At 48.0% G+C, this 9,474-nt stretch overlaps 1 long non-coding RNA gene across 1 annotated transcript in view; it reads right to left on the reverse strand.

The window, feature by feature from the left end:
• The window catches only part of LOC128662313 (uncharacterized), an 18,840-nt gene extending 13,527 nt beyond the window's left edge, over positions 1-5,313 (reverse strand). Inside the window, exons 1-2 of the long non-coding RNA XR_008402746.1 lie at positions 5,281-5,313; positions 5,036-5,210 (exon numbers count right to left, since the gene is read on the reverse strand). This is a non-coding gene — a long non-coding RNA (uncharacterized LOC128662313). The remainder of the gene's footprint in view (positions 1-5,035; positions 5,211-5,280) is intronic.
• Positions 5,314-9,474: the final 4,161 nt, after the last annotated feature.

Consider the following 9,474-nt stretch of genomic DNA (forward strand, 5'->3'; position numbering starts at 1 on the left):
CACACACACACATATATATATATATATATACAAACTAGGAATATATAAATATTAATCCTCTAAATTGACTTTTAAATTTCTAGTTAACTTTAAGTCGGTGACAGTTATAAAGTATAGAAGCTCCAGCTCTGATAGTGAATAGGTGAGTGACACTAACACAAATGTCACGTGATGTGTTCTGCAATACAGCACAGCCCGGGTATTAACTCAATAATAATATACTGTATGTGCATTACACAGTGCATAAGGTTTCAGTCACCAGCCTTTAAATAATTACAGACTGTTGCAAGCACCAGGCAGTATTAGAGACTCATCCTCCGCCCTGTATGTGCCATTTCATATGCATCAGGAGCAGAGAGAGCGAGACAGTCAGTGACAGACAGTGACAGAAGTGCGGATACTCTGCTGACTGCGGTGCAGTAATTTAAAGTGACATAGTCATGTATACACCATGTGCAGGCTTGTGCTATGTTGTTTTCTAAACATTAACAACCTTGGTCACATAGTGCAGGAGTGTTTGTCCCTTTCTCATTTTAAGTGTAAGTTGTCATGACTAACAGATTTTTTTTATTGTGTTACATGTTGCAAAAAAAAAAAGAGAAAAATTAAATGTATAAAAATCACTTTTTTTGGGGGGGGGGCCCTTTCGTGGATTCTTGCACCGGGGCCCTGAGGTTTCTAGTTATGCCTCTGGTAGTGTTCATTCTCTGTCTACTTATATAGGCTAGCTTTAGGGGGTAGAGAGAGCATTGTAGGGTTTTGAACTAGGAGGAAAATACTTATTTAATACATTTTACATAGTTGAGACAAATGACTCCCTCCTGACTGCTCCCACTCCAAATTAGGTAGTTGCTCTTATACATTACAATTTTAAAGCCTTGCCCAACTAATTGAGGACGGTATGTAATAAAATACAATATATCAGACCCTCCTATGGCTAGAGCAAGGCTTGTACCAAGGTGTGTTACTGTATCCATAGAGGAAGGGCATACGCTCATGTATAACTGAGGATCTTAGCGCTGCGGAATCTGTTTAGCGCTGCGGAATCTGTTGGCACTCTACAAATAACCGATAATAATAATAATAATAATAATCAATTACTCAGCTTGTATGAGCTGATATGATCTTCACATGGGAGTCCTGAGTAAGAGAACCTAATGTCTGAATAGGGCTAGGAGCCTACCACGATTGTGTACTATTTGCTTGTATCCTATCTCCAGGACCACATGTAGTAGTGTGCAACCTAAAGATATAGTGGTGCTTGGGCTGTGGTTGCTTATGATATAGAAAATAAAGTAAGTGTCATCAACACTTAGTATAGCTAGACAACTATTGATACATACTAAAAAAGGTAAAGGGTTTAAACTAGGAGGAAGATGGGAGTTTAAGTCATTTTATATGAACAAGTAAGATGGCACCTTCCCGGTAATTCCCCCTCCTTAACAGTTAGCCACTTATTAACATTTCAATATTAAAGCCTTGCCCCGAAGATTAAGGACTGTACACAATGAGCTAAAATATATCAGCCCTTCCTGTGACTAAAGTATAGTTTGCACCAAGGTGGGTGACTATGTCTGTAGGGGAGGGGTACAGTCTGAAATATAGCTGACGATTAACTACACAGCTAGTATGGGCTATTATGTTTTGCTATGGAGTTTTTGAACATCAGATTAAACAGTCGTCATTAACAGATTAAGATCTGTCCATGATAATGTCCATGATAATGAGATTTTCTTTAATAAACCCTAGATGATAAGACCGCCATTAGAGCAGGGTGTGTGCAGCTAGTGTCCCAAACTCGTACCTAGGTATCAAGCTGAAAGGTTACCATTATATTGTGGAGAGCTGCAAGGCACATTGAGACGTTACCCAATTCCCCTTCTAGTAGTGCTAATCTTGCAGCAGCTGAAATAAAAGCCCAGAGCGGAGCAAATGTTAAAAGGGTGTTGTCGAGGGAGTCCCCCTAAGTGCATCCGAGCCGCCGTGGACAAGGGCACCAGGTGAGTACATGAGTTCGGGGTGGCATCAATGCCTGATAAGGAGGATCCCACAGGAAAGTTTAAGTCACTGGTCATCACCAGCACATTGGGTAACAGCATACAATGATTCAGGTGGCCGGCCTCATCCATCCAGGCACCAAAGATGTGGAAACGTCGTCCAAGTTTCCACATCTTTGGTGCCGTAGGTAAGCTTCTTGTTGCTTCATAGGTGGGGTTCCCCTAAGTGCTGGGAAACACAAAGTAAACTCCCCCGCGCTGAGAGGGAATCGCGGGCTGCTATACTGCACTTCATGCTCCACTGTGGTCGCCATTTGCTTCTCCTTGTACTGCTGCTTTTCAGGGCGGGCTTTCATGAATGTAAGGTGAGCAAAGTGAATGCCCATTTTCTGAGCTAGAGCAACCAAGAGGGTTATTCAGAAACCTATTGCATGGGATTTGTTTTATTTATTTGTATGCTTTAACAAAACATTATACGTATTTGAAGGAGTTCTATGAAGTTGTGCAAAAACATGGCAAATCAATGCATATTATTGCCAAAGAAGTTAATAAAGATGACAAATTTCTCAGAAGTATATTTCCTATGTGAGGAATCAAGAGAATTTTTAGCTGAGGCACAAAAGACCAAAAACCTACCTCTCTTACAGCTTTCTCAGTACTGCTCCCATGGTACAAGACACTGTTAGACAGTCTCCTGCAGATCTCTCAGTACTGCTCCCATGGTACAAGACACCGTTAGACAGTCTCCTACAGCTCTCTTAGTACTGCTCCCATGGTACAAGACACTGTTAGACAGTCTCCTGCAGATCTCTCAGTACTGCTCCCATGGTACAAGACACCGTTAGACAGTCTCCTACAGCTCTCTTAGTACTGCTCCCATGGTACAAGACACTGTTAGACAGTCTCCTGCAGATCTCTCAGTACTGCTCCCATGGTACAAGACACCGTTAGACAGTCTCTTACAGCTTTCTCAGTACTGCTCCCATGGTACAAGACACTGTTAGACAGTCTCCTGCAGATCTCTCAGTACTGCTCCCATGGTACAAGACACCGTTAGACAGTCTCCTACAGCTCTCTTAGTACTGCTCCCATGGTACAAGACACTGTTAGACAGTCTCCTGCAGATCTCTCAGTACTGCTCCCATGGTACAAGACACCGTTAGACAGTCTCCTACAGCTCTCTTAGTACTGCTCCCATGGTACAAGACACTGTTAGACAGTCTCCTACAGCTCTCTTAGTACTGCTCCCATGGTACAAGACACTGTTAGATAGTCTCCTACAGCTCTCTTAGTACTGCTCCCATGGTACAAGACACTGTTAGACAGTCTCCTGCAGATCTCTCAGTACTGCTCCCATGGTACAAGACACCGTTAGACAGTCTCTTGCAGCTCTCTCAGTACTGCTCCCATGGTACAAGACACTGTTAGACAGTCTCTTGCAGCTTTCTCAGTACTGCTCCCATGGTACAAGACACCGTTAGACAGTCTCCTACAGCTCTCTTAGTACTGCTCCCATGGTACAAGACACTGTTAGACAGTCTCCTACAGCTCTCTTAGTACTGCTCCCATGGTACAAGACACCGTTAGACAGTCTCCTGCAGATCTCTCAGTACTGCTCCCATGGTACAAGACACCGTTAGACAGTCTCCTGCAGATCTCTCAGTACTGCTCCCATGGTACAAGACACTGTTAGACAGTCTCCTGCAGATCTCTCAGTACTGCTCCCATGGTACAAGACACTGTTAGACAGTCTCCTGCAGCTCTCTCAGTACTGCTCCCATGGTACAAGACACTGTTAGACAGTCTCCTGCAGATCTCTTAGTACTGCTCCCATGGTACAAGACACTGTTAGACAGTCTCCTGCAGCTCTCTTAGTACTGCTCCCATGGTACAAGACACTGTTAGACAGTCTCCTGCAGCTCTCTTAGTACTGCTCCCATGGTACAAGACACCGTTAGACAGTCTCCTACAGCTCTCTTAGTACTGCTCCCATGGTACAAGACACTGTTAGACAGTCTCCTGCAGCTCTCTCAGTACTGCTCCCATGGTACAAGACACTGTTAGACAGTCTCCTGCAGCTCTCTCAGTACTGCTCCCATGGTACAAGATACTGTTAGACAGTCTCCTGAAGCTCTCTCAGTACTGCTCCCATGGTACAAGACACTGTTAGACAGTCTCCTGAAGCTCTCTCAGTACTGCTCCCATGATACAAGACACTGTTAGACAGTCTCCTGCAGATCTCTCAGTACTGCTCCCATGGTACAAGACACCGTTAGACAGTCTCCTGCAGATCTCTCAGTACTGCTCCCATGGTACAAGACACCGTTAGACAGTCTCCTGCAGATCTCTTAGTACTGCTCCCATGGTACAAGACACCGTTAGACAGTCTCCTGAAGCTCTCTCAGTACTGCTCCCATGGTACAAGACACTGTTAGACAGTCTCCTGCAGATCTCTTAGTACTGCTCCCATGGTACAAGACACTGTTAGACAGTCTCCTGCAGCTCTCTTAGTACTGCTCCCATGGTACAAGACACTGTTAGACAGTCTCCTGCAGCTCTCTTAGTACTGCTCCCATGGTACAAGACACTGTTAGACAGTCTCCTGCAGCTCTCTTAGTACTGCTCCCATGGTACAAGACACCGTTAGACAGTCTCCTACAGCTCTCTTAGTACTGCTCCCATGGTACAAGACACTGTTAGACAGTCTCCTGCAGCTCTCTCAGTACTGCTCCCATGGTACAAGACACTGTTAGACAGTCTCCTGCAGCTCTCTCAGTACTGCTCCCATGGTACAAGACACTGTTAGACAGTCTCCTGAAGCTCTCTCAGTACTGCTCCCATGGTACAAGACACTGTTAGACAGTCTCCTGAAGCTCTCTCAGTACTGCTCCCATGATACAAGACACAGGCAGTGTAGGGCACAATTGGGCCTGGAGCAAAGCTAAGGGTTAAAGCCGTAGGGAGAGATAGGAGAAGAGGGCTGGCTAGGGAAGTTAGTTGCAACAATGTTGCATGCAAGGGAGGGGCCCACTACTCACCTTAAAAGTGGGGATCATCAGCTTCCTGGCCCTCTTCTTCCTGGAATCCGGTGCAGACGAGTTCTTTCTGTTATTGTTCAGGGTAATTCTTCATTTCTGTGAACAATGCAGCGATCCAGACGATCTAAACTCCCTCCTCAGCGCTTCCACGAGTTGGTGTTTGAGAAACCTGGATCTGGAAAACAGAAAAAACAGATAAGTACACTGGATGACATTGAAGAGCTAGATGACATAATTCCACCTACACAATATACTACTGAGACTAGGCCTAGTACTAGTATAGCACAGACAAACATTATGAGTCACACTGTTAGCAGGTTAGATATCCATGCAGCAGGTGAGGGGGTGGAAGGAGACGATTCAGCCTATGCCTCAGTGGCAATGGCTAGGCCGGATGAGCAATCAGCCTGTCTCCAAGCAACTGGCCCTCATGCTAGGCCTCAGGCTTCCAGTCCACCTTCGGTAGCTTCACATGTACCGGTTGAGGCCTATGTTGAAACCTCAATTACCCCTTTAGCTAGGCCCAGGTTAGATAGGGGCTCAACACGTGGTGCAAGTGCAGGCACTGAGGCAGATTTAGCCATTACACGGGGCCCCTCTCTATTAACCCCCGCAGATGCCCCTGAAAATTTGGCCTCGGCGCCGGCGCAGCATGCCCTCTCAAGAGCTGGGCCCGCTTCTGTGGTGCTTTCGCCTGCGCAACAAGCCCCTGTTCTGCCATCATTAGACCCCCAGCCCGTCTCCACACCGCAACAAGGCTTACCTGAAGTAGCGGTATCCTCCCTCATGTCCGCGATTCCTCCGTCGGCGGTCTCGGCGGTGTCTTCCATCCTGGCGTCTTTAGTTGCGGCGATGTCCCCGGCGGGTATGCAGGCTCCTCCGTCGGGTCCTCCAGGTTCTCCGGCGGGTCCTCTGCTCCAGCTCCACGCGGCGTCGGTGTCCGGTCCTCCAAACCAGGCCGCGGGTCCTCAGGGTCCAATGGTAAGTGCGCAACCGGAAGTTCCGGTCACGCGCCCATCCACTTCCGGTTCCGGTTTCAGCGTCGGGACTTCGCGGGAACGGTCGCATCCTCTGCAGCTCCAGGAAGGTGAGCACCATGAGAGGATGGCGGCCGGGGGTGGGTTATGGGGCCGAAGGGGTCCTCAAGTTCGGCAACGGAAGGCGCCATCTCGCATTAATACCAGGTTGCAATTTACTGGCAGCAGGGCTCAGGATCCAATTAGCGGGGTCACGCATAAAGGCCTTAAAAGTAGAAGGGGGGCTTCAACGAGAGCTAACAGGTTGAACCCCTTAGGTAGGGGCATGTTAGCGAGAACCAGGGCGATAGATTCTCAATCAGATTTCAATCCAGGAGGGCTAATAAGTGCGATTGAACCGCAGGGTCAGCACGCCCAGGCTCAGGGACAAGTTAATTTGGCGCGCCAGCATAGCGCTCAGGGTCAGCTTATTGCGGCGCAGCAGCATACCGCACAGGGGCAAGCTAATGGCGCAGTTCAGCACAATAGGTTACATTATCAGCAAATTAGGGCAGATTCTCAGCCAAGTAGTGCGGCATCACCCCACATGAATGTACGCGCTGTGGCGCAGTTAGGGATGTCTGGTGTGAATGCACAGGCTGATCCTTTGAGTCTCAATATGAATGCACGCGCTGTGGCGCAGTTGGGGAATTCTAGTGTGAATGCACAAGCTGAACCTATGAGTGTTTCGAATGTGAGGGTAAGTAGAATTGCAAATGATGCTTTGAATGTGTTACCAACATCACGGTCACATGAGTTAAGGGACAATCCTGCTTCATTAGTTCAGTTACAGGGTAGGAATGTGAATGTGGGGCATGAAAGGGCAAATGAAATAGGACAGGCAGGCTTACATGCAAATAATAGGTCAGGCTTGGGTCCTATTAACCCCCCCTTTGCCGGTGTCCGTAGTGCTCGCGACCTGTTTTCTTTTTTACAGAACGCATCTCAAGGGGATCTGAGCATGGAAGCAAACCAGGTTGATAGGCCTTCGGCTTCGGCGGTTATTCCACAGGAGCAGGCGGATGCACAGCAGCGTGAGAGCACGGCTGATTCCTTGCAGCAGGACAGCGGGGCGGTTCCTGGTCCTTCCACCTCCGGTATGGAGCATCAGGACGGCGCAATGGCCATTCCTGGTAAGCCCTTTACATTTACACATGACCGACATGACCAGGTTGACTCATCCCTGTCTGAATCTGAATGTGACAGTGACACTTCACTTGGGCTAAGGGGTAAGGGTCAGAAGCGCATGTTTGCCATGGTAAAGAAAATGTGGCAGGTAATGCAGTCAGGCGCAGTCGGCAGCATGGCGCAGGCGCAGCTTGCGGTAGGTTCCCCAGAAGCTGTGCAGAGCACCACTATAGTGGGGGACAAGCGTCCACCTATTAACTTAATCCCAGAAAGGAAAGTGGCCTTACACGGCGATTCTTTCCCATCTTATACTCCATCATTGCACGGTCATTTGAAACCAAGGAGAATTAAAAAAATACAGCAGGGCAAATATGTGAATATATTTGAATTATCTGCTGAGGCTTGTAGGCAGCGAGAGAAGAGCGCGGACGGTACTGGACCTAAACGGTTTAAGCGTCCTGAAACTTTTGAGGAGTGGCTAATCTGCTTTAGAGTTTTCTCCTCTTGCTACTTGGAGAAATACCCGAGCCAATGCCACGCTATCCTTAAATATACTGATAATATCCATTGGATTCAGAGGAAGTTTGCTGAGGGGGCCTGGAGAGATTATGATGCTGAGTTTAGGCAAAAGATGGCGGGTAATCCTGTGCTCACCTTCGATACAACTGACTCACATCTTTGGCAACGCCTAGGCCCGCAGGGGTCACCCTCCTCCTCCATTTCCTCTAGCAATCAGTCCTTTCGTGCTTCCAAAACGAAGCGCAGAGGTGGTACCTGCTGGGCATTTCAAGATAATAAATGCGACAGAGGTAATTCATGTGCGTTCAGGCACGTATGCCGATACTGTGCTGGATCACACCCCGGGAGCGAGTGTGCCAGAAAAAAGGATTCAGCACCCGGTAGAGCTCAGAACAAGCTCTCTCTTGTTCCTAAAGGCCCCAACACCGGTGAAAATGCACGCCCTTGAGCCATGGCTTAGGGTGTACCCAGATTCGCGCGCAGCGTCTTTGTTATTTCAAGGGTTTAAGGACGGTTTTCGTATACCTGTGACGAAAGCCATTAAGGGTTCCAGAGGCTATCGTAACCTCAAATCAGCTTACCAGCACCCTTCGGTTGTTAGGGTCAAGCTGGACAAGGAGTTATCTATGGGCCGGGTAGTGGGTCCTTTTTCCTCGCCACCTTTGCCGAATCTGGTCATTTCACCACTTGGTGTAGTACCCAAGAAGGAATTGGGAAAATTCCGTCTAATACACCACCTATCTCACCCTAGGGGCTATTCCGTCAATGATGCTATTGATCCGGAACTCAGCTCAGTGCGTTATCAATCCTTTGATAGCGCCCTGGATTTGGTGCGGGGGGTGGGCGCAGGAGCCTTGTTGGCAAAGCTGGACATTGAATCAGCCTTTCGCCTGCTGCCCTTGCACCCTTCTTCCTTTTATTTGATGGGTTGCAAATTCCAAAAAGAATTTTACGTAGATAGGTGCTTGCCTATGGGCTGCACCATCTCTTGCGCCTTGTTTGAAACCTTTAGTACATTTTTGCACTGGGTTTTGGAGCAACAGGCAGTTAATAACCGCATTGCTCATTATCTGGACGACTTCCTCTTGGTGGGGAGTCCGGGAACTACTGAATGTCAGCAGCTGATGGACTCCATGAGAATCCTTATGCTGCAATTCGGTGTCCCACTGGCTGAAGACAAGACTGAGGGCCCGGGCACTTGTATTACATTCCTGGGTATCGAAATTGATACTGTCGACAGAATTTGTAGGCTGCCTGATGGCAAAGTACGGGATATGCTTGAGGCGGTTGAAGCGGCTGTTTCCATGGCGACCATCACGCTTAGGCAGCTACAGTCATTACTTGGCCTTTTGAATTTTGCAGGCAGAGTTATCCCCATGGGGAGAGTTTTCAATCGGAGATTGGAAGCTAAGCTGAAGGGCAAACTCAGGCCTTCTGAAAAAATTTGGGTTTCAGAAGGCATGAGAGCTGACCTGAGAGTCTGGAAGACTTTTCTTCAGGACTTCAATGGGATCCGATTATGGCGATCTGAGCCCATTTCCAGTCAGTTGTTGCATTTATTTACTGACGCCGCGGGGTCGAAGGGTTATGGGGCGTATTTCCGGGGGGAATGGAGTGCAGGCCCTTGGCCGCCAGAATGGTCGGCCAGGGGCTTAACACGTAACCTTACCCTTTTGGAGCTTTTCCCTATCGTTTTGGCGGTTGAACTTTGGGGCAATCAATTTGCAAACAGGACGATTAATTTCTGGACAGATAATTTCAGTGTCGTCCACGCGG

Source organism: Bombina bombina, chromosome 6 (genome assembly GCF_027579735.1).
Source record: "Bombina bombina isolate aBomBom1 chromosome 6, aBomBom1.pri, whole genome shotgun sequence".
Lineage (NCBI taxonomy): Eukaryota > Metazoa > Chordata > Amphibia > Anura > Bombinatoridae > Bombina > Bombina bombina.